The 25,282-nt window shown below is 43.8% G+C and overlaps 1 protein-coding gene across 1 annotated transcript in view; it reads right to left on the bottom strand.

The window, feature by feature from the left end:
• LOC148540774 (dimethylaniline monooxygenase [N-oxide-forming] 2-like) overlaps positions 1-20,431 on the bottom strand; it is a 121,589-nt gene extending 101,158 nt beyond the window's left edge. The window contains exon 1 of the mRNA XM_088482021.1: positions 20,354-20,431. The gene's annotated coding sequence lies outside the window, so the exon portion shown is untranslated. The remainder of the gene's footprint in view (positions 1-20,353) is intronic.
• Positions 20,432-25,282: the final 4,851 nt, after the last annotated feature.

Genomic DNA, 25,282 nt, shown 5'->3' with positions numbered 1-25,282 from the left:
CCATTACTATGCTAAAATCACACATCGGGGTACCAGTTCCCATTACCAGGTCCAGCGGTGTCACATCACAGCCATCCATGTCACTCCTGGCTACAGATGGCATCCCTTAGAACTGTACTTGCCAGCCAGCATTTCCTGCATTTGCTGAGTATGGGCACTGCCATTTTGGCTGTGATTACCTGATTGCACTGACCAACCAGAGTCCAGGAACATTGGTCACCTGCTCTGCTCAGCCTATCGGTGCTCAGAGCACCATTTTTAAACCTGGATTTGCACTGTGATCATTGTCGATTATTGGTTCTGTTTGCATTCTGCTCCTGATCCAGTCACCTGTCTCCTGCATTGCTATACAGCATTCAGACTCAAACATCACCTGCAGCCTGCTTTCATTGTGCATTGCTAACAAGCAGCTTCAAACATCACCTGCAGTCTGCTTTGGTTGCGCACAGCACTCAGCTTCAAACATCACCTGCTTTCTGCTTTCAGTGTCCATAGCACTCAACTTCAAACATCATCTGCAGCCTGCTTCAATTGTGCAAAGCACTCAATTCCAATACTATCTGGAAAATGCCTCCAGTGTACATAGCACCCAACTCTTATATCAGCAGTGGCCTGCCTGCCGTGTACTACCAATAGTCCGACTCCAGCCTTCCTGCATATTAACTTTATCTGGTTTCTGGGGCTCACTCTAGTGCCTCATTCATTTCAAACATCTGTGGTACAACAACAGCTGCTGCGTCTTTGTACTCAGCGGCTGTGCTATAATGTGCAAAAGCCACAGGAGGCATCTTAAGCAATAAGATGCCCACTGAAGACTTCTCTGAACCGTTGTTGCATCTCTGAAACAGGCCCTCAGTCTGCTGTCTCTTCTGGATATCCAGATACCTGTCTCTGCTTAGTATTCTAGAAATCATATATAATAATTGCTACCAGGGGCAACGAGAGGAAAGGGAGCAGGTACTAATTACCCGGGCTTGCTGGAAGGGCCCGGCTGGGGCCCAGGTCTGCCACCACACCCCCACCTCTTACACTGTTCACGCCCACCCCCATGGATTTGTGCCAGGCTGAGGGGCTCACAGCGCCTCGCTCTGCTGCATTTTTAATTCCTATGTTTTTTTTCTAAGGGGGCGTGGCCACATCTCCTGCAATTAGGCCATGCCCCTTCCCCCGGGCCAACTCTCTATAACCCTGCTTGCTACAGTGACCTGCATGAGGAAGGGCATTATCAGGCCCTCAAGCTTCATACACTCTCCCACTAGTGCAGCTGGCCCCAGTTATCCGATTTGAATCACCAAAACCCCAGTGACGTGACAGCTACTATATGACAGTCAGTCAGTTATTGTTACTGTTAGTAGTCAGTGAGAATTTATTTTGCATTATTATGTATATCACCAACACATTCTACTATCACACATCGGGGTACAAGTTCCCATTACCAGGTCCAGCAGTGTCACAGCCATCCACAGCCATCCATGTCACGCTTGGCTGCAGATGGCTTCCCTTAGAGTCCAAACAATTTAATTTAATTTCTGAACTGTAGGATTGTTTGAGATGAGAAAGATCAGTAATATATAATTAATCATCCTTTTCAATAAACCCTTAATATTTTTCAATAACTGAGCACTATTCTATTTATATAAATGGGCCATTGCAAACCCCCAATAAGTGGTGCATGCAGGGGGGGTTTCTGAGTACTATAGAAAGCCGCCGGTGAATCCACCATCAATACCAAGGTGAGCTGAGCAGAGTCTGGCACTAATGTAATGTGTGCCACACAGTTGGGCAACTTGAAGCTGTCAAGCTGTGAGCCAGGACTTGGAAATACAGGTCAACTTAGCTGGGTGAGTACCTCCATCCTCTGCCACATGTTTCTTACTGGAGTCAGCTCCCATACAGTTGGGCATTCTGTGAAGCTTCATAGTATGGCTATCTCACTGGACTCATTGGGACTATACCGGACATTGTGAAGCCCCAACGGCAGGGTAATTATTATTTTATAAACCACAAGACATAAAGGGGTAAATTGAGAGTTTTTAGAAGTGAGTTTTAAAAGTGATGTTGCCCATAGCAACCAATCAGATTCTAGCTATTATTTTCTAGAAGGTGCTAGTAAAATGTGATTGGTTGCTATGGGCAACATCACTTTTAAAACTCACTTCTAAAACCTCTCACTTTAGTAATTTTACCCCTGGATATCTACATCAGTTATACGACTTACTAATATACAGCAGGCTTAAGCTAACAATTTGTGACTGTTTTCACATAATTACACAGTAAAAGATACTTTGTGCACTTTCCGGCTACAGATTAGTTACAAAAGATATGTACCTTCTACTGCAATTGATTCATAAACAACTGTGTCTTATATAATTCGTGAGGTATTGTTCCTCTTGTTTTATCTTTACTGTGTTATTTGTATAGATTTATTATTAAATAACCATTGGTGGGAATATGTGAGTTGGATCTATATTTATATTATTCAACTTGTTCTTAGAAATTAATCATTGTGATCGCCTTCGGCATCCTCTCCACATTGCAACTTTACATGGTAGTTTAATTGGAGATTTGATATACTGTAGATGCCATAAAGGGCATGAGAATATAAGTATTCCATAGTTACTTCACTTGCTGGTTTCCAGCAATTCAACTAACTCAATTATAATAGATATATTATACTGATATATGATAGAATTTAAGTGACCTACAGATGGGCCCAGCTCAGTGGTGTAACTAGGGTTTTTGGAGCCCGGAGCAAGCTGAAGAATGGCACCCCCTCCCCCCCACACACACACATATTAAAATATTGAGCGCGCTGTAGGCAAAAAATAGGGTGTGGTAACATACCGAAGGGGCGTGGTCACATACTGAAGCAGCCTGGTCACATACCGTATGGGCGTGGTCACTGAAAATGGTGTGTGCCAACAGTACACGCCACTCATTTCTTGTCACTCTCGGAACATTCCTTTCCATTCCATATACACCTTACCTATACGGTGGTTTCTCACAATGTGGAACCTCTGAAGAGATGTATCTTCCCTGGGATGATGGCGGCTTCAGTCGTTATTCAATATTCATGTACTGTAGGTCACATCGTCTGGAAGATGCCTTTTTGTGTATGAATATTAACAAGGTCATCATCATACAACAGCGGTTCAACCAGACTCTTTCCCCTTGTGAAACTTCCTTAACCATCTGTCTCTCAGCCACACAATCTCCCCCTTGCATCATCTCTCAGTACACCATCACCTCCCTCCCTGCATCATCTCTCAGCCACACCACCACCTAACCCCCCTGCATCATCTCTCAGCACACCATCGACTCCCCCTGCATCGTCTCTCAGCACATCATCACCTCCCTCTGCGTCATCTCTCAGCAACACCATTGCCTCCTGCCTGAGTTGTCTCTCAGCCACACCATCTCCTCCCCCTCTGTGTCATCTCTCAGTTACACCATCGCCTCCCCCTATGTCGTCTCTCAGCACACCATCACAGATACACACACACACACTGACACAGATACACACACAGAAACACTGACACAGATACACACATACAGAAACACTGACACAGATACACACACACACTGACACAGATACACACACAGATACAGACACACTGACAGACACACACATGGACAGATACACACACATACTGACACACACACACACTGACACAGATACACACACACACTGACACACATGCATACTGACACAAACACACACTGACACAGATACACACACACTGACACACACGCATACAGATACACACACACACCTTTCACACAAATGCAGCCAGCCAAGTAAAAACATTGCTGACATCAATTGAAAGTCACAGCCCCCCCACTCCCCCCCTCCTGACACAAAAAAAAATAATCCATACCTGGCTGGTCCAGAGCAGAGAGAGTGCCGGGGAAGGAGAATCACCCTGTCACAGTCACACCATCGCCTCCGGTGGCAGCTCTTAGTACAGATGGAATGAGAAGACTGCCTGGGAGGGGCTTAGCGCTTCTGCTGCAGCTCCCCCTACAGTCATCCCCAGCAGCATTAGCAGGCACACTTGCCTGCTTGTTCAGTCTTTAGTCCAGGTGCAATGGTGGCGATGGGGGGCGGTGCGGGTACGATGTCCTGGTCAGCGGCGCCATCCTCTGCTGGGCCTGCCATGGCACCCAGGGCATGTGCCCCATGCGCCCTGCCCTAGTTACGCCACTGTCCCAGCTAGATTGTTGTTCATAGCATGACATTCAGTCACACCTTGTAAAATTGCGTGATGGCTTTACTATGGCATACCATGGTGTTCTACAACATAAGAGAATCCACGGCATGCAATTCACCACTTAACTGCTGAGTGGCAACTGCTCCACTGATTAAATTTACACTACTGTGAATACCATACTGTAGAAGTGGATGGAGATCCCTGAGAAGCGAGCCAATAATGTTCAGGACATTATTGCAGTGTAAGCAGGACTGGATTTGATTTTTCATGTATGCGCAACCAATCTGTTTAATAATATCGCAGAAGCTCGTTGAATGGGATGCAAATGAGTACACATACTGTACTGTACAGTACTGTAATTGCTGTGGTGTTATGATGCACCCACAGCTTTTAATAAAATTAAAAGAATTCATGAAGACAACTAGTAGGGGACTATGGCCCTGATTCAGAGCCGGACGCTCTGAGCAGAGCGCTCGCTCTGAATCAGGGCCCACCTCCATTAATATGGAGCGTCCGCCTGGACGCTCGTATAGCTGTGGGTCACCACCCACAGGATATACGACGGTGCAGGATGATGGTCGCGAAGGTCTTGACCATCGCGACCATCGCCACTGCGAGCAACAGCCTGCGGTTGAGGTTTTCAACCACAAGGCCAGGAGTGATTTTAGCTCTATCAGAGCCAAAATCACTCCTACTGACATCACTAGTGATGTCAGTGGGGCCGGCTTCAGACGGTAGGCTTTCCCTTGGGAACGCCTCCGTCTGGCAGGCACGCCCGCGGCACGCCCACCAAAGGGGGCGTGCTGTCAGTCAACATTGACAGCACGCCCCCTTTGATGAGACACTCTGAGCGAAGGAAAGTCCTTCGCTCGGCGCGTCTCGCGCATGTGCACGACGGAGCTCCCTCCGTTGTGCGCATGCGCAGTGCAGACCATCGACCCACTTGCGAGCAGACAGACGCTCGCGAGTGGGTCTGAATCAGGGCCAATGTTTAATCGTATACTTGTAGTTTGCTCTTGAAACCGCTATACAGTATATAACCGATACATTAGCAGCTGAGTTCACATGAGTGCGTCAGAACTGCATATGCAGATTCATTTACAAAAGTGTACGTAACTTGCTGTAACTTCATGGCTCTGCACTTCCCCCACCCTTCATGTCTAAGCAATTGCACAAGGATTCAGTAGATAGAGCTTACATCTGTGAAAGCCCATATGGCTTTGTGGTTAAGGCAATTGCTTTACATAACAGTGGTCCAGGGTTCGAATCACTGCACAGGTCAATGTTATTTCATAATTCTGATTATTTTAGATTCATTCCAGTACATATTTTTTACATTTTACTCTTGCAATGACACACACGTGTAAAGTACAGTGGTGGGGAGGCTCCAGGCACATGTGTCAGGTTTCAGATGCACCCACAGCATGGTGGGATTCAGGGCTCAGACAGGACTCAGGCACACCCACAGCGTGGTGGGGTTCAGGGCCTCTGACAGGGCTCAGATGCACCCACAGCATGGTGAGGTTCAGGGGCTCAGACGCACTCACGGCTTTCAATAGGACGGGATGAATTCCTCTTCACTGATGGTCAGGTGCTGTGTTGAAGGTACTACATTGCTCTGCAACTCCATCCCCACCCTACAATGACACACATCCATACTGTTATGAGGTCCAGGCATGTGTTGGGTTTCAGATGCATCTACAGCGTGGTTTAGTTCAGGGGCTCAGATGCAGGCCTCAGATGCACGCACAGCTTTCAATGAGACAGAATGAATTCCTGTTCACTAATGGTGGGGTGCTGTGTTTATATGTACTAGTATAATATTTTGAAAGTAAGACACAATTCCAAAAAAAGGATATGAATTCATGATCACCAGTCTTCATAGCAGCTTTTGAAAGGGATGCAAATGGATTACAGTGTACGTCACTGTGTTCACCTTCCCCTACCATCCCCCCCAGGGCTGGTGCTAGGTATCTCAGCACCCATAGCCATCCCATGCTCCCCCTCTGCCCCTTCCCCTTATTTATCTATAAGTTTTTAACTCTTTAGGCCTGAATCAGAGTTGGACACTATGCCGATTTTCCGCAGTTGAGAGATTATTGATTTTCTGTGCATGTGTCACAGCCGCATTGCGCACATGCGGCGAATAAATTGCATTCAAGCTCGCTGTGAGGATTCACTCACAATTGATTTACATGAAGAGACAGTTTTATAGATGTTACGGGGAGTTCCAGCCAAAACGTGGGTGTGTTCGGCCATTTTGTGAGCATTTACTGGCCAGCATCTGCGATTGCACATGTAGAGAATAAAGCTACAGCGTCTCTATTACCATGTCCATACTGAGTGACCATAGACTCACTTGAGGATCAATGTATTGAGGATATGCATCCAATGCTGCATAGTCAATGATTTGAGGATACGCATCCAATGCTGCATTTGTGTATGCAGTTGTGAGCAGCTACGAGGACTCTGGTGGGCGTCTCAATACAAATTGCGCAGGCTGATGCATTAGCATATTTTAGCAATAGCTAAGCAGCAAAATTCGCAAATGCATTTGTATTAGCGTACATCTCTAAATCAGGCCCTTTATGCTCCAATAAATGTATCCGTCTTAATATATTTTATATTTTGCTGTATTGTAATGTACTGTATATAGGAGAATTTCCTATAGAAAGAAGATTCAATTTGGGATGTAGTGGCTTCATTTTTTAATGCATACCCAATTATGAGAATTTAGTTGTGATTTATTTTCCCAGAGTGCCCCAGTACCAATCTTTATCTTCGTAGTAGACATCCGGTAGGGGTCCATCTTTACCCTTGTCCAAAGAGATTGATGTTCATGTTTTACTGTGTATGTCCAGTTGAAACAAAAACAGTATTTCACTATTGGAAGTTTCCTTCCCCTATTTGTTCAGTTGAGGGAAGGGATCTCTACCCTTTTTTACAGTACTGATTCAATTTGGGATGCAGTGGCTTCAGTTTTAATGCATACCCATTAATGAGAATTTAGTTGTGATTTATTTTCTCAGAGTGCCCCAGTAAGGATCTTTATCCACCAAATAAAGAAATTTTTTTTATTTCTACTGGACATTTTTTTTGCCTTCTAATATATACCCATTAAGATAGTATGACCTTTAGAACAACATCACACCTTTTTATTCCAGAAAATCACCATTATGAAGGTTTTAGATTTAGCATTTATTACATTAATCCTCATTAACCAATAATATGGATCCATTATTACCTAACAACACGACAGTTGTGGTTTTTAGAATTGAGGATTTATAATAATATATTAAAATGAATGTGTAATATGGTGCTTGATTGATGCATGTGGATTGCACACTATTTTATATTACAGAATGCCAAAGGTGGACATTGTAAAAGAAGAGGGATTAATTTCTGTCACCCAATACAGTTTAAAGTGGCGGTGAGAGTGTTTTTGTGTGACAAAAAATAATACAGTGCAATGATTGCTAACATATACACACTGTCATATGAAAACTAGAGTTTCATCTATATTTAACAAGTATATATTTATTATATTTAGGAGCATAGTGTCACGGAGATATGGAAACATGTAGACAGCAACCAAAAATAAATAAGCTTCTCACCTGCTCAAGAGGAATATATTTTATACAGAAAAGGGAAATATAGAAAGAGTTATGAGAGGTCAAAAAAGACTGAATCATAGATACCAACCCCTTTCAGATGGAAATTAACATAATTTGCCTTTTTTAGATTTGGATCCAAGAATAAAATAGAAAAACTAAACAGAAAGAGGAGAGGAATAGGGGGGGAGAAACAAAGAAGAAAAGTAGGAGAAACAAAAGGGTAATTGTAGACACAATACAGGAGATAAAAGAGAAGGATGAGACAAACAATTTTAATCTTAGCAAACGGGTATTGAGCCTAGAGGAAGAAAATGTACTTAAGACAGGGCTCGAATATGTCGTAAATTAACAGTAAAAAAAAATTTCTCAGTAAAAATAAAGGAGTGGAAAGTGAGGAGGCCAGTGGTCCCTCTGGGTTCTTATTTAAACCCAAATCATGTTTTTACCCAGTACATCAAAAGAGTAGCTTTATTGACTGTTTCAGCAAAATTGTGAATACTGAAACCGAGAAAACTGTAAATCAGAAGAAAAGGAGGAGTAAAAAGTGTAATTAAACTAAAAGTTAGTTTTTAGCACTCCAAACTGTGAAGGATGATGCCGATTTAATAATTAAACCGGAAGATAAGGGTGGAGCGGTGGTTCTTATGGATAAGGAACAGTATATCACAGAGATTAATGGGCAGTTGTAGAACGGAAACACTTAAAAAATTAAAAAGTCACCCAACCAGTAGGATCACCAAAGAGCTTCTGTCACTTACTACTAAGGCTCTGGAGAATGGTGTATTAAATAAATCAGAGCATGAATCCATAAATTAAGTATTCTTTGGTCCCTACAATATACATCTTGCCCAAAATCCATAAGAACCCCCTCCACTTCCCTGGGAGACCAATTATCTCCAGCACAAATGGCATCACTGCAAATCTTTCTGCTGTGGTTGATGCATATTTACAGCCATTAGTTAAGAAAACCAAAGCATACATTAGGGATACTAGTGATGTTCTGAATAAAATGAAGAATATGGAGTGGGAAGAAAATTAAATTTTAAGTAGTGCGGACTTCTCTACCTTATATACGATAATTGAAAAGGATCAAGGATTAAGAGCAGTGTCCCACTTTTTAGACCTATCAGATGTAACATTATTTGTGAAGTAATTTATTTTAGAAAGTATCCAATTCATTTTAATTAACAATTACTTTTATTTTAATGGGTGTTTTTATTCACAACAAATTGGGACAGCCATGGGCACCAGGTTTGCCCCTAGTTACACCAATTTATTTATGGCATTCTGGGAAGAGAAATTGATTTGGCAGAACCAGCTGGGGGTGGGCCTGGTGTCCTGGCAACGTTTTATAGATTATGTTTTATTCATATGGAAAGGTACGGAGGAGGAATTGGTTTTATTTTGTCTATCTTTGAATGAGAATGATTTTAACATTAAGTTGACTTTTTCTATAAGCAAGAAAGAGATTGTTTTTCTGGATTTAAATATCTACGTGAAAAATTTAGTTTTGCATACCAAGACGTATAGAAAGAATACTGACTACAATAGCTTTATAATGAGGGATAGCCAACATTATGAAAATTGGCTTGAGGGGATTCCATTCAGCCAGTATTTAAGAGTAAAGTATAATTGTACTGAGTAAGAAGTGTGTGATTCACAGCTTAATGAAATGGCAGATCGCTTCTTAGAAAAAGGTTATAGCAAAGATTAAAGAAAGCTCAGGCAAGATTATGTACTATAAATAGGAATGATCTTTTAGTGAAGAAGACTAACAATAAAGAAAAAAATGATGCCAGTAGGTTTGAATGGTCCTTTATAAGTAGCTATAATTCCCAGTATAAGGAGATTGAGGTGGTATTTAAGAGACATTGGAAGATTTTAAAACAAGACCCTGTGATCGGTGACAGAATACCAAATAAACCGTCATTTATTTATAAAAAGGCACCTTCATTGAAGGATAAATTAGTGAGAAGTTCATTGGATATCAAGAAAAAAGTTAGTAGTAGAAGTTTGGATTTCCACAGGTGTGGAATCTGTACCATGTGCAGAACAGTCAAAGGCCAGTCTAAAATAATAAATTTTCTTGTAAAAGGTACTGATTATCCTATTAAAGAATTCATTACCTATAAATCAAAATATTTTATTTATGGATTAGAATGTATATGTGGCCTAATATATACTGTATATAGGCAAAACAAGTCATAATTTGAAAAAAAGACAGGCGGAGCATGTATATTATATTAAAAAGGGCTTGGAGACCCACAGCGTGTTGGCACATTTTAAACTAGTCCACCAGTCAAACCCATGTCAGTTAAAATCTTTTTGGAGGATCCAGCAGATAAATCCAACATGGAGAAACAAAGATTTGGAAGTGAGACTTTCCAAATCTGAGATAAGATGGATCCATAAACTTAAAACCCTTGTACCTGGTTAATTGGAGAGTTTGAGCTCAAATGGTTTTTATGATTTGCCATAAGTATTGAATCCTAGTAATTAACTACTCTTGAATTTTATGATCATTTAAAAAGTGGGTATGCATTTTTATTATTTTTAGCAACTCCTCCTGAATACCATGTTTTATTAGCGATTAATTTTTACAGATTTTTTTGTTTTCTGATGTTTTATATATTCCTATCAATATTTAGTCCTTTTAATGTACTTTTTTTTTTCTTTTTATATTTATATAACGCACTTTTTTCAGGACTTTGCAATGGAAACATCCAAAATGGCCATTTCCGGTCTTTGGAACGCATCTCATTACCGGTATGCTACATCTGGCATACCAAACATCCTGCGGACATCAGCTGATTACCGGAAGTTTGTCATGGCGCCGCAACTGTGCAGGATGCATTGAGATGATGATTTCCGTCAATAGGAAAGCATTGGAGCAGGAACGCGGCTCTTATCCTTACAATGCTACTTCCAGGGAAGGAATGGCTTTTGAAAAGAGCAGGAAGTGCTGGTAATGAGGGGAAGGTTTAGAGGCCATTAAGGAGGGTATTTAAACCCTGTTAGGAGACCATCACCATGCTTCTGATGAAGGACAACAAAGTCCAAAACACGTAAAGCAGGTGAGTTCTGGGACAATTTGGACTGTGGCCCAGAGGACATAGCAAGAAGTTGGTGAGTGTCCAGGATCCGCCAACATGTTGCCAATATTGTCTAGAAGTCCCCTGGTATCCATGCCTTTGTTGAACCCCAGAGTGTTTATGCATCTTATATGTGATGCGATATGCTGAATGTTTTTTAACCAAATGTGAATGTGATCATCTATTACATTTATTTTTATTTTGCATCAAATGGTGTTGTGCTATGATATCTTGTTCTCTTGTTTGAGAGGAACATCATTAAGAGTTCGGAGTATTGACGGAATAATCCTGAAGGTGAAGGAAATAATTATATCCTTGGAACATAACCTTTGGAGCTATTTAGGAACTTTTTGGTGGACTTATCTTTATTTATCAATTTTGAGAACATTTACAGTGCCGGAGTGGAACTCATATTTCTATATCATTTGCTCAGATGGCTTCAAGGTAACCATCCGTGGATCTGAGTAGTAGACTGGCTATACAGACTTTTGTATCTCCATAATAGCAGGGTTTAGATATAGTCCAGAGAGCTCATGAGGGTAGATAAAGTCAAAGAGCTCAAACGATGTGCAGAAAACAGAGTTAAGACAATAAAACTGGTCTTGTAACAATCCAGGTCTGGAAACAGATATTAACAAATAGCTGGCACTGGCAATAAGCAGGTCTAGTAACAATAGCAACAGGTATTCACAAATAGTGGTTACAGGCAAAGGTACAGGAGCTAGGGGCCAAGAAGTCTACAGGAAGGCTAATCACTGAACACCTGTTGTTAGGTAGAGACGCCTTATATAGTTTGAATTGAAATGACTTTTCACACAGGTCTGAGCAGCCCCTACTGTGCAGGCACCCAAACTTCTGACCCTTGCAATCCATTTGCTGGAGGACCCAGCACTTCTGCACAGGCAATTGATCTCCGGTCTCTGGATAACTTCAGTGGTAGCATAAATGTGGCTGTAGAAGTCAGGTGAAGATGTCTTCTTACAGAGAGCAAGCTGCCAAAGCTTACATAGACTTTTCAGGGGAGATGTATCAAACATTTGAGAGAGATAAAGTACCAACCAATCAGTCTTAGATTGTATATTTACTAAAGGTCGATTTTAATCGATTTTGATCAATTTAAAATCAATGAAAATCAGTTCAAATCAATCAACATCACTGTGTTTCTGAGGCTAAATCACACCTTTACTAATACTTAAAAAAGCAAATCAAACATTGCCCATTAGGAAATGTGTGATTTTGCCCCAGAAACACAACATGTTGATCGAATTTCATAGATTTTAGGGCCTGGTTCAGCAGTGCACGCAAGAGATTATTGGTAATCTGCGCATGCACAGAACCCGTTCTACACATATGCATTAAATCCTTAGGGATGATGAGCTCTCATGCCATTGCCAAGACATCCTGTGCACAATTAATGTTTTGGGCCTCACACAAGCTATGTAAAAGTGGTCACACTCTTGATCTTGTCTTCCAGATTGGATTAGAAGTTCCTGATCTAAAAACCCTGTTATGTGATCAGACCATGACCCAATTCGCTTCTCAGTAGCAACCCATCAAAAGCAAACTTTGCCCATGGAGTTGACCAGGTATCGTCCAAGGAGAGGTATGACTCCCCAGGCTCTTACAGTAAATCTGGATCTCTCTGCAGTATTTGGTGCCTGTGAAAATGCTAGTTCCCCTGTCTCTGACTACTGTATAATAGGGATGTGATGGCTGCAATGGGTATTATTGCTTTTCCGCATATACGACCCCCAGTGACGTGCGGTGAGATCAATGGCTGGGAAGGCACACATGTACAAAAACACAGTTTTTATATCAAAGCTCTGAATCATGACAGAGATTATGACAGGGAAGGGAGTATGGCACCCTGACTGCACGTCCCTGATGACCCCACATACCACACTGTCAAGCTCCTTGGTTTGACAACAGTGTTAGTGAGCTCAAGAATAGAGGTCGTAAACTTAAAAGATGATGGTGGAAGGCTAATCTGGTAGAGGATAAGCTAAAACTAGTCAAGCATATTGAAGAATACCAATCGCCTGTAAGAAAACAGAGTTCCTGTCAAGTGACATCAAGCAGCAAACAATAGGCCTGCTCACCTTTTCTGTACAGAGGAGATGCTTTGCAAACTAGTATGCCTGCAACCTGATGAAATCCTCTCCTACTAAAGATGCAATGAGTTGCAAACTTCTTTGAAAAGTATCCTCTATCCAGGACTGAATACCCACCGTGCTATCAAATGAGTGGAAAGTTCCCAAGCCTGAAAATGTAAGCCACCTACTGTATCTTCATGGACTAGCTTGGACTTAATGTTTGTAAAAGACAGTGCTGGAATTACCCAAATGTTGTGTCCTACCACCTGTAGTCTGGACCCTGCCTCAACCAAGCTTCTGTATGGACATAATTGGCCCTGTATTTGCAAATACAGTTCAATGCTCTTTGCAGACAGACATGTTTCCTAAACAACTAAAGAAAGCAATTCTTAAACCTTTTCTTAGAACACCTAATTTAGATCCTGACTGCATGACCAACTACAAACTGGTATCAGACCTTCCTTTTCTAGGAAAGGTTTTTGAGAAAATGGCTGCAACTCAACTGGAAACTTGTCTGTCAACCCAAGATATTTATAATCCATTCTAGTCAGGATTCAGGAGAAGACAGGACTGAAACAGCCCTGGTATGTGTGCTTAATGATCTTCTGATGGGAGGAGACATAACTGACTGCTTAATATTGATCCTTCTGGATCTCTCTGCAGCAATTGACATCATGGACCATGGGATTATAATTGAGCACCTGAAATATTTCTGTGGACTGGATTGCATAGTCCTTAGCTGCTTAAAATAATTTCTCACTGGTAGGTCACAGAGAGGTTCTCCTGGAGTATATTCATTGTCACTGGTACCACTGTAATACAGTGTTCCAAGGGTTCTACACTATCTCCCATGTTTTTTGCAGTATACATGCTACCACCAGGTGAAATAATTAGATGTTGTGGCCTGGTATACCACTGTTATGCAGATGATACACAACTGTACTTGCCTTTTGCTCCAGGCACTGAGAACTTAATACCAACCCTACTGTAAATAGCTGTCTAGCTGAGCTCCAGGTGTGGATAAGTGCCAAATGGCTGCAACTGAATCCTGAACAAACAGAGGTCCTTATGATAGGAGCTCACAATCAAAGGGCTAGACTACAGAATAGCCAACCAACTGGATTTACGCTTGGGAGTTCAGAATTACAAAACACGAATTATGTGTGGAATGTTGTTGTTGTCCTGGATAATGGCTTGACACTTAAACATCAGGTATCAGTCACATTCAAATCCTCATTCTTTATTCTAAGGGATATAGCCTGAATGAAGCACTTAATTCCCTAAGAAGATCTGCCTAAAGTTATACATGCATTTGTATCATCATGCTTAGACTACTGCAATGCCCTCTACCTGGGTCTCTCCAGCAAAAGAAGTGACCACTTGCTGGTGGTACAAAATCCAGCAACCAGGCTGTTTACTAACCATCCATACTCCTGCTATATAACACCCATCCTCTACTCCCTACACAGACTGCCTGTAAGATGGCAAATCTATTTCAAGATTGACTTACTGGCTTTCAAAGCCCTATATTTCCAGTACCTAAAGCAGCTTCTGATTCCTTACTGCCTCACTTGCTTACTGTGATGAAGGACTATTAGCAATTCCTAGAATCTCCCTTTATTCACTTCCTACCACAGTTCAAGAGGCCTCCACTATAGAATCCTTCATAAATAATCTCACGGCCTACTTGTTTACTCGAGAATTTCACTAATGTTTCTACAAAAAAAAAATACAACCCAAATGCTTAGTTCTTTTTTCTGTTAGGTCTGTTTTGTATCTTGTGTTTTTTAAATGTAAATGTAAAGCACTTTGAGTCCTAATGGGAGAAAAGTTCTATATAAATAGCATTATTATTACTATTATTATTATTATAAAAAGAACAAAACAATAAATAAATAAAAACATGCCCAGGTCTGAAGAAGAGGATCTTCACCCCAGCTGCATCTCCACAAAGTAAGACCAGCCCAATCTTTCCTATAGAGAAATTGAAATGCTGATGCAACACATAGTGTAGAGGCTATGCCCCAAGCATATTAACCTAAGTACACTGCCTAACCCTAATATTATCCTCCCCTAACCCTCCCTTAGGGATGCCTAACCCTAACCACCCCCCAGTGCCTAACCCTAACTCCCCCATAAGTGCCTAAACCTAAGTATCCCGGGGGAGTGCCTAACCCTAAACCTCCCCCCATGGATGCCTAACCCTAACCACCCCTTCTGCTAGCCTAACCCTAACCCTCCCGTGGGGGTGCCTAACCCTAAGTCCCCTCTGGAAGCCCCTAACCTAACCCTCCCCCCCACAACATGGCTGTCCATGCCCACTGTCCGGCTTACCTTCATTCGGTATGCCTGGCGTCTGGTTCCCGGTGGAGGTATAATGACAGGCGTCGGGATTTCAATGCCTGTCATTAGTACTCTGCCGGTATTTGACAGTCGGGAAGCCGGCCATCGGCATTTTGACCGTCGGCTTCCTGACTGCATCCCCTTACAGCATACAGACCTGCTGGAGCAATCTTTTGTGTGATATTTGGGTAAATGGCATATGCGCAGAAGATAGCAAAGGCTCTGCTCAGTGCCAGTCTTTGCTAATACCTGAACCAGTGTAATCTTTCTGAACATATCACCCAGAAGATAATGGATGCATCAGATTAAACAAGGAGAGACCCACTGCAGGCACACTTTGGGATCTAGTCTATGGCGTGTGTGCACGGCATACCATGCACCTGTGGTACCCCATATTTGTGCCCCAAATAGGGGTCCCTCAATTTGTTTTTATTATGTATATACATATAAATATTGCTGCCTATACACATTAATTGCAGGGAGACTGAACTCTGTCTGACCCCACTGTCTCTGACTGCTATTGGGCAGCAACCCCTTTAACCCGGGAAAAAGCCCCTCAATTGATTGGTAGCCTGGGTGTCCAGGCAGAGGGCCCAAGGGGAGGGCTGTAGCTGGGGCCCCTGTCCAATAATTAAGGCCGGTCGGACCCAGGAAGGTGGGATCAAGGAATTAAAAGAACTGCTCTCCGGAGCATCAGAGGAGCTGCCACGGTCTGCTGGAGGGGACAGGATTGCTGTACGGAGCATGGGTGCTGCTGTACCTGCTACCCCTTAAACAGTACCACCGTAACAAAAGAAGAGTGGCTGCTGCCGAATTGCAGAGGGGGCGTCCAGAAGATTTACTTGGCACTTGGGGACCACAGTGCTGCTGGACCCCAACCCCCCCTTACACACACAAATAAACTGCCGCTCACCTGTTCAAGGGGTGGGAGGCGCAGCGCACTGAGGAGCCGAAGACGCTGCTGTGGAGAGTAGATAACCGCTGGAGTGAATGCGGAGGCTCCACTGTTGAAGGGAGTGAGCTGCCGGGCTGAGTGGGGAGAGTAACCAGCTGCACCAGAAGACCTGGACTGGCTGGAGGTCAGACACCCCACATGCTGCTGGCACTCACTGGCAGCTGGACCTTTTGGAGAGGAGCCTGCCCGCTGATGATGACTGTGCTGATCGAGGGGACTGCTGAGGACTGTCCTGCCAGCGGAAGAGTGCGCCTGTGCCTGTCGGAGGATTTTGCTGCGGAGGACGGACCTGGAGAAGACTGCCGCCGAGGACTGCTGGGAGACCTGGAGGACCCAAAGACAGGTGATCTCCAGTAGCGGGCTGTTCAGAAGAGTGCCCGCGGACCAGAGGACCCCAACTGGCAGCCTGTGACCATCACCGGGAAGAATAGACTGCTACCGTCTGAAGCTGGACGTAGCCACCACCAGAGAAGACCCCCGCTGCCGCGAGGACCCTGCAGAGGAAGTGTGAAACTTGCTGTTTAGCTGTGGGCAACGCTGAGGACAGCCCCACCGAGGAGTCATCTGTAAGGCCCCTGGAAATTACAAACCCCTTTACAGTGCCTGGCCCAGGAAGTTGGGCAGTCGAGTCTCAAGACGCAGCCTGGTGTGGTGCTCTGCATCCCGTGTGGTGCCTGTTCCAGTGTCGAGGAGTCCATTTGGGCGGAAGAGTCCCTGTAAGTGGTGAGGACTATGCTGCCCCCATTCCCCCTCCCCTTGCAACTGACCAGGGCCCGTAATCTGTTTCCTCCAGCCTACTCCTGAGCGCAACCCCTGCCTTTAGTTAGATATCAGCCCATCAGGACACCCTTTACCCAGCATCCCACAGTGCCTTTAAGCAGGTCCCTTGCCCCCTCCTGGGGGCGCTGCCGCTGTGCAGTTGTGCCTAGCACTTACTCTTAGTTTTTTTCAAGGGGGTTCAATAGTGAAAGCCTGCCATTTATCCTCTTATTGATAGTGCCTTAAAGAGGTTAAGTGTGAAAATAGGGGGGAAGGGAAAGTTAGGTTACCTCTTCTGTCCCCCCAAAAGAGATATTGGCGGTTATTTTCTCTCCTGTGAACCTCCGGCTCATGTCCAGGAGGGGACGTGTTACTTGTATCGGCTCATGTCTGACGCAATCTAATGGGATGTCAAATGTCGCTTAAATCTAATGTCATCTGTATTTATTCTTGCTGAAATTTGTTATTCAAATGCTGTTCTCTCTCAGGCATTGTGCCTTGTTGTGTTATTGTTGTCAATGCTGATTATTATCTTGCTTGCCATGAAATGTTTGAATGTTTGCTGGTATTGGTGTTAATGTAAATTGTCTTTTACACACTGCTTGTTGCCGGTATCCATTTCAAAGTCTTAATGTAAATTGTCTTTTATACACTGCTTGTGGCTGGTATCCATTTCAAAGTCCATTCATGCTGATGTAATGTATATTATTTGCTGTCATCTCTTAGCACAAGGTGTATGTTTGCTGTGAATCTTTTACCTTGTCATTTTCTGTGGTGTAATGTACATTAATTGTTTATATAGCCCTGTGTAACCCATGCTGGCAATTCTGGTAGTAAACGTTGAAGCATTAATACAGACTGTTTATTAAAGCTATAGCCTGCTGGAGCACTACTGGTACAAGCTTGGCCTGCATGTGTTTCTCCCATGTTTTCTCAGCAAAAGTTTAAGCATTAGCACAGACTGTTTATCAAAGCTATAGCCTGCTGGAGCACTACTGATTCAAGCTCGGCCTGCATGTGTTTTTCCCACATTTTCCCTAAAAAAGTTGAAGCATTAATGCAGACTGTTTATTAATGCTATAGCCTGCTGGTGCACTATTGATACAAGCTTGGCCTGCATGTGCTTTTCTCATGTTTTCTCAGCAGAAGTTGAAGCATTAGCACAGACTGTATATCAAAGCTATAGCCTGCTGGAGCACTACTGATACAAGCTTGGCCTGCATGTGTCTTTCCCACATTTTTCTCAGCAAAAGTTGAAGCATTAGAACAGACTGTATATCAAAGCTATAGCCTGCTGGTGCACTACTGATTCAAGCTCGGCCTGCATGTGTTTTTCCCATGTTATCTCACCAGAAGTTGAAGCATTAGCACAGACTGTATCTAAAAGCTATAACCTGCTGGTGCACTACTGATATAAGCTCAACCCACAGGTTTCATGTTCTGTTCCCTCATTTGCTTTTAGTGAAAGTAAACGTTCTGAAGAAATCGTGTTTTCTTTTTGTGTCTCGTTGATCACAGTCAGTACTCTGGCGATGGACTTGCGGACAACACGAATCTTGGACAACTTTGAAGCAGCACCTCCTGTCACCTTAGCAACTCTTAGCTGAGACAGTTCTACTTTGAGGTCATCCAGCTGCATCAACAGCTCCTCCTTTTTCTTACCGCGCAGGTCTCGTGCCTTAATTTTTGCCATTATCACAACCGGCTACCAGAGGAAAGATATTGTATATGTATTGTAGATACATCCAGGTTCGGCTACAGGTGGAGTAGCAAAAACAATCATTGTTTTTGGTGCCCCCCAAAAGGGGGTGTGGTCTAATTTCCAGAGACCATACCCACTAGATGACGCCATTTTGGGGGTATGCCCGCATGCCACACCTCCAGTTTTACGTCATGCTGGGGACGAGCCCAGAAATTCGTCAGCAGCTGGGCTGCCCCCAGCCATCTCTTCACACTGAACAGATGCATGCGTGCGCCTTCAATTCAGTATCACCAACACTGCTGCTTTCTGCTTAGCAAAGCAGAGCTGCGGTGGTGCCTGAGTGTTTCCAACCTCCTGACCACCCGCAGGACACTTCAGCCCCAGGGACACTTCAGCCCGCTGGTGGAATAGCGGGACAGTGCCCAAAAAACTGAACTATTCCGCTAAATCGGGACATTTGGGAGGACTGCGCCTCTATGGGGTGGCGCTCCTGTTCGGCCGCACTGGTCAAATGGCCCTAGAGCAGGCCTTGGATACAACACTGGCTGCACCACACCACCAGGCAGTTCACAGCTGGGGCTGAAGAGAGAATATGGGAGGTTAATGAGTTGGCCCCATCCATCAGAGTGTCACAGATATCAAGGCAAGGTAAGTACTTTATAGATATTTTGTCCCCACAGTTGTCCGTGAGGAGGCTGAGCTTGAGGGAGCAGAGACCTTTATTTGTTAAAGGTTTCTTTTTGAATAATAAGTTTTAATATGGGCAAGTGCCAAAAATGTTTCCCATCAAAATATGTAACAATAGAATAACAACAAAAAAAGTAAAAATAAATGTTTTAAAACAATAAACAAAAAAATTAATGAACATGTGAACAAGTATAATGATGAAAGGAGAATTATGAATTCCCTAGTTTAGTGTTTACAGACAATTGCACTGCTAAAGTTGTATCTGCTACAATGGGCAATGGAAGTTCAGAAATGACTGTAGTTTATACGATTATAGTACACTGTACAAAAATAGACAATGGAATAATTCACTGTAACTGAGCGCAACTGGCAAACGACAGTAGTCCTATCAAGAGATGGAATTTTGGGCCTGATTCAGCACGGATCGCATGGCTGTGTTCGCACGCTAGCTGGGAAAATATGTTAATGAATGCAATCGCATGGCAACCGTAGCACTATACCAAGATGTCCATCACTATATAAAGCCGCCAACTTCCCATGTCATGCATCCGCAAGTCAGCGAAAACATTGGTAACATCAAGTAACATTGGAACCATCCGCACAGTTGTGGTTGACCTGGACCTACCGCACAAACTGCTAAACTTCCTGTCGCCATCTAGACCTCTGTCAGTGCATACAATAGTAGGGGCTTAATTATGCATGCCCCTGTAACGACGTTCAAACGCACAGGCACGCCAGCATTCCCCCAACCACCCCTCCTCTCCACCCCTAAATGGTCACTTCATATCAATCACTATGATTGACATGAAGCAGAGTTGCCTACCCTCCCGAATTTTGCGGGAGTCTCCTGAATAAAGGTGGGAGCTCACGTTACCCTGTAAAGTAGATTGAACTCACCGGGTGCAGGGAGGCAGGAGTGTGGCTGCTGCTGGCCCGGAGGTCTCCTGGGCACGCCTTCCCCTGCTCACAGACTGCTGCTGGGAGAGACTGATGCTCCCAGCATTCCCTGGCCAGCTTGTGATGGGGGAGGACGGAGGGGGGAGGGGCCGACCCCGGAGGACACTGAAGACAGAGGAGCTGCCTGAGAATGTGAGAGCTCACTGCAGTTCCTGCCAAATGTATAACTCATGTCAGTGCCATGGGGGAGGGACATGTGTGACTGTGTGTATGAGACTGTGCGTGTGTGACTGTGTGTGAATCTATTCATGGGATGTGTGTGAGACTGTGTGTGTGTGTGTGTGTGTGTGTGTGTGAATCTATTCATGTGATGTGTGTGTGTGAAACTGTCTGTGTGTGTGAATCTATTCATATAAATGAATGTGTCTGGGGCGGAATCTATTAATGCACTAATGTATTAATGTCAGTGGGGGAGCTAGGGCATCAGCTTATAGGAATATATACGCCCATAGGTGGAGTTAGACACACCCTTTGGGTGGAGCAGACCACGCCCCCACAACGGCGCGTCGCATTCTGCAGCCATCTACAATCTTCCTCAAAGTCATTTTCAAAATTAGGCAAGTATGACATGAAGTGTCACTGCGGTCGCTTCCCGATCATAGTGGACGGTTCGCGCATGTACACTGGAATGTATACGCATGCACAGAGCACAAACATCGACCAGCTGCATACGAACGCAGCCATGCAATCCAACCTGAATAAGGCCCTTTGTCTTTGGCTCAAACTGCAAAAAACATACTTTGCTGTCCCGATATCAGACTATGGAGCTGCAATGTAATGTGGTATGATGGCAGTAGAAACCTGTGATTTCCCTTTTCTTAAATACTGTATGAAGAATCAGTGACAACAGATAGCCCGTTTTTAATACTCTTGTATTTCAAATAATAATACTAAAACCATTCACTCTAGCACTAGGGACATATACAATTGGGCGCGAGTTAAAAACCTTGCACACCTCACGCCCAATTCCGGAATACCGTGGGTATGCACGCTCCCGCTACCCGTGGTATTCAATTAAAAAAATAGTGGTCGCGGGGTTTTCAGCTCTGAAAACCCCGCGCCGCGTAAAAAAAAAAAAAATCTACATGGCAGGGGTCTCCGCGGCTTCCAGTGGCTTCCCCTCTCTCTTATTACTGGAGAGGGGGCTGCTGGGAGTCCCAGGGGCTGATGGGAGGAGCAAGGGCTGCTGGGAGATGTAGTTCTCCCAGCGCCCATCCCGGGGGGGGCACACACACCGCACCGGGGGTCACACACACACACTCATACACACACTCACTCATACACACTTACATACACCACACACACTGACATTCTCACCCTGCTGCAGAAGAGCCGGCTCCCGACGCTGGATTCAGAATAAGAAGCAGAAGACAGCACTGAGGAAAGTGAGTAATTAAGGACTAATTAAGCTAATTGGATACTTCCAATTGCTTAATTAGTCCTCAGGGGGGGTGCCGCAGGGGTGTCAGAGCAAGTCCCGGTGATTTTTCCTTAAATCATATATTTTAGGAAAAATCACGCTTGCTCAGGAGGTGCGTGAAAAAAACCTCCCAATGCATGTTTTTTTAAAAACCACGCACCTAATAGAATAGCAAAAAACCCGCACCTGCAGGAAAAACCTCACAGGTGCGGGTTTTTTTGCTATTCTCGCACACAATTGAATATGGGCCTGATTCAGAGCCGGACGCTATTTGCGCTCGTTCAGAAAAAAGGGGTGGCTATTCAAATTAACCGTTCGCTCTTTGCGGTCTGTTCACGCCTCTAGGTCTGAACGAGCGAACAAAACTTGCAGTCGTTTTTTGGAAAACTACGCCCCCTGGCCGCTCGCATCCTACGTCATGTCCGCTATTTATTAGATTAATCGAGTACATCGACCAGGGTATGAACTGCTCGCTAATCTTGTGGTTGGTTTTTCCTACCGCAATCTTGCAAGCAGTTCTGACTATAAAATAACCCAGTGACGTGGTCAATGACGCTGCTGTATTAATTATGCACACCCATAAAACGCCCGTTTTGACCTTTAAGCACGCCTGCGTTCGGATCTCCACTCCCCGTTTTCAAGCACCTTCCCCTGTTACCACCCACATACGCCTCCTCCTGTCACTCAAAATAGCAGGCATTCGCTATTTAGCGAACAAACGATTTTCGGCCGCCCTGACTGGTTCGCGCATGCGTATTACAATCCGTACGCATGCGCAGTTGTGCAAACACCGCTCGGAACGAACGAGCGGCCACTTACGCGCGGCTCTGAATCAGGCCCTATGCCCCATAGTGTGATTAGCAATTCTGCTACGTACAGATGTATCCTCCTGCATCCTTGCTGCTCACACTGCAAATGTGTGCACACCTTGCGCCATGCGATTTGCCGCAGCTGTGTGTGCCACGGTACACTATGCCGTGCACTGTGTTTGCACCATGCAATCCTATGGGTTATGGGTGTGAACACAGTGCGCATAATCGTTTGCGGGTGTTTGACTCACGCCATTCGTGGCTTGATTAGCTGCACAAGCGACAAAGATGCAACTGGACATATCGGTACCCATGCATTTGTTTGTTCATCTGTTATTGTGCGCACACTTCCAAAGGCAAATGATGTGTTATATGTACTGTATGTGTTATTATGGGTTGTCTGTTTACCTTCCGAATTTCACAATGAAGCTCTGCAGGCAATAGGTTTATTCGGGATTAACAACTTGCTGATTAAGTTATACAATATAAGTGACCTAGCATGAACCAAGAGCATGTTAAATCGGATTAGACTATTGAGAAATCACACATCCTGTTTTGTACCATGAATACATTTTGACCAGGTGCCTAATCCACAAAGCTAGAAAAACACAGTAACTGCACATAGTTATCTAACGGTCACTCTAGACAGTATTTTGTATATTGACAATATTTACTAAGATGGGAAGTTAAAGTTATATTTTGAATAAGTACATATGTACAATCCCACTGATAATGTTCCAACATGTAAATCCAGTAAATTTACTAAAACAGAGAGAAGTGAAAGAAATACTGTATGTTACTATGCATGGTGAGTTGTATGTGCTGCATTATAGAGATCTTTTAAGCTTGATTGTAAGAGAATATGATGCATATTTTGCAAACAAATGAAATTGTTAAAAACATGGGTGTAGGTATATGTTGCAAAAACTTGGCACATATTCTACTGCTGCAGAGGTACATGCAACTTGCTCGCATTTACAGATTGTAGTGAACACAGTTTATGGCTGCGATTTGAGGAGCCATTTTGAGGACCTAATACTACTTTAGTATTTTAATTACACATTTCACCTGTGTATCACCTTTTAACACATAGCATTTGATTTATTATTATTAACATGAACACCTTAGCCTTTCACAGGTGTGCTGCCCTGGGGTGGCTGGCCTTTGCTGGCTTTTTGGGGTTCCGCCCCCCTAGACTTTGACTAATACATTAGCAATGGATTGCCGCAATCCCGCAATGCTGCATCCCGGCATCGTAGGATCGCAGAAATCCAACATGTAGGATTTCGGCGATTTGAAATCGCGATCAAAAAATTATTGCAACTGTCAAACATGTGAAATGTCTGCGATCTGGCAACGGATCGCAGAACATCGATGGATGGAGGTCGGCGTTTCCACCCGGAAAAGCCGGCATTTCCCATCGCCTCGCCAGATCGTGACAAACAGTCACTGATGTATGGGCACTTTTAGTATTAGGGATGATATTATTCAGAGTGCTGGGGGATAACCTTTGCTGTTTCTTGTTTAGAATAACCCCTCCCTATCAAGCACCTGAGAGATATTACTAAAGTGATTGAACAACTACCAATATTTACTGCCGGTGCTACCATTAGGCAGTAGTAGGTGGCTACCTAAAGGCGAAACTCATTGGAGGGCGCCGCTGAGTACTGAGACTACTGATGACAAGGGCTCACGAAGGAACTCCTCCAGCCCCCACCACTGCACTGTTACCTGTCAATTCAGTAGAGTACACCTGTACACACCGCATGATGAGTAGATATATCTACCATCAGATGTGCATATCTGTGAATTGAATTCAAGTGAACGGCTGATGTGTTGGCCAGTGTGTATCCAGCATGAGTGTTTATATGCAGATGCCAATAGATATATGTATATATATTGTGACAGAGTTAGCATAATTCAACATGAAGTGAATGTGGAATGTCCAGATCTCCCAGGATTGGCAGAGCAAAGGCATTAGGAATGTGAAATGTCCAATTGAGGTGTTGCCTCAATCAGAGTCTGGAAAGGCAGCTGATTACAGACACCTGTGTGAGGGTGATTTAAGAGCTGCAGAGACACTGGGGAAGCTGATCCTGATGGTTAGATAGTCGCCCAGGTTATAGGCCCTGGGGTGAGTAGTGTTAGGGTTCCTGGACCTGTGAGTCCACTGAATATATTGCTGTTTGGAAGACTTTGTGTAACATCTTGCCTGTGAAACTGCCATACCCTGTGTTACCTGTCTGTGGTGAGAAATAAAGATGCTGATGGATTTTACCTGGTCAATGTGATTCTTTTCACATTTGGCATCCGAACAGGGACTTGCTGGAAATAACTATGCAGCAAAGAGCTCTGTCATTTGCCTCAGCACTCCCCAAAGCAGGGCGAGCCAACGGACTGTAGTGCTGGAAAGAATAAAAATGAATGAACTGCGCTAGGTGTGTCTATACAGCTGCTCAATTAAAAAACATCAAGTATGGAAAGGGAAAACGAGCGCGTGTTAAAACTAGATCAGGGAAAACAAAAAAATTAAACAATAAAAAAATAAAATAAAAAAATTAAAAAAAAATTATATGTACAAACAAACGAACAAACATAAAACACTGAAACCATATGTTTAAGATCTTTTAGGAAAAATTG

Source organism: Taudactylus pleione, unplaced genomic scaffold (genome assembly GCF_031769625.1).
Source record: "Taudactylus pleione unplaced genomic scaffold, aTauple2 ptg000017l, whole genome shotgun sequence".
In the NCBI taxonomy this organism is placed as follows: domain Eukaryota; kingdom Metazoa; phylum Chordata; class Amphibia; order Anura; family Myobatrachidae; genus Taudactylus; species Taudactylus pleione.
The sequence above is the reverse complement of the archived record's forward strand: the minus strand, read 5'-3'. Positions and strand labels throughout refer to the sequence as shown.